General features: G+C 39.8%; 1 protein-coding gene across 1 annotated transcript in view; it reads right to left on the minus strand.

Annotated features, from left to right (window-relative positions):
* Positions 1-1,156, minus strand: part of LOC106875688 (alpha-mannosidase 2x) — a 93,778-nt gene that overhangs the window by 69,522 nt on the left and 23,100 nt on the right. The window lies entirely within an intron of this gene.

Raw genomic sequence — 1,156 nt, forward strand, 5'->3', positions numbered from 1 at the left:
ATATATATATATATATATATATACATGAGAAGCTTCTTTTAGTTTCCATCTACCAAATCTACTCACAAGGCTTTGTTCAGCCCAAGGCTATAGTAGAAGACACTTGCCCAAGGTGCCATGCAATGGGACTGAACCCAGAACCATGTGGTTGGGAAGCAAACTTCTTACCACACAGCCACACCTGACCTCTTGATTTATTGAAATAATCTTCAAGAAAAGTAAATAAATGGCTGGTGGCAATTATGACACACTAAATGGGAAGGGAAGATCATCCCCAGAATCAAGAATTCATGAGAATTGGAACCAAAAGAATAGCTATATACCATTTTTAGTACTATCTTTGCAGTGTGTGCGTGTATGTGAGTAGCCATTAGTGGATCAGGAGACAAGTGCTGATCCATGGCTTTTGCCAGCACACCAGGATTGTTGAAATCAGTGTCATTGACTTTTGTGTGTGTTGGCATATGTGTGTGTGTTGGCATATGTGTGTGTGTTAGTGTGTGGATGTATTCCTAAATATATATTAGCTGGGAAGAACAATAAAACAGGATAGTCAAAGCCAGAATATCTCTGATCACATGTATGCTCTGAGACAAAACAATAGCAAGAAGCTGATGATTAAACCCTCTGTGATTGTTTACTCCACTAGAAATAGCAGATAAATTTTCACCTTATCATACTAGCACTAACTGGCACTCCGTCAGTTATAATAACAAGGGTTCCAGTTGATTCAATCAATAGAACAGCCTGCTTGTGAAATTAACGTGCATGTGGCTGAGTACTCCACAGATACATGTAACCTTAATGTAGTTCTCAGGGAGATTCAGTATGACACAGAATGTGACAGGGCTGGCCTTTTGAAATACAGGTACAACTCATTTCCGCGAGCTGAGTAGATTGGAGCAACATGAAATAAAGCTCAAGGATACAATGCATCGTTAGGAATTGAACTTATGATTGTGAGCTGAATATCCTAACCACTAAACCATGTGCCTTCACCGTATCGCATGCTAATCTCCTAAAAAGAGAAGGTTGCACTGGATAATGTATGGTCCAGGGTGATCACAGCTGGAAAGCCTTTCAGTGGAGAGCTACTTAATCAATGGTGGACCTAGGGTTAAACAACAACTGCAATAACAACACACCCAGAAAAAAA

The sequence above is a fragment of the Octopus bimaculoides genome, chromosome 28, assembly GCF_001194135.2.
Source record: "Octopus bimaculoides isolate UCB-OBI-ISO-001 chromosome 28, ASM119413v2, whole genome shotgun sequence".
NCBI classification, from domain to species: domain Eukaryota; kingdom Metazoa; phylum Mollusca; class Cephalopoda; order Octopoda; family Octopodidae; genus Octopus; species Octopus bimaculoides.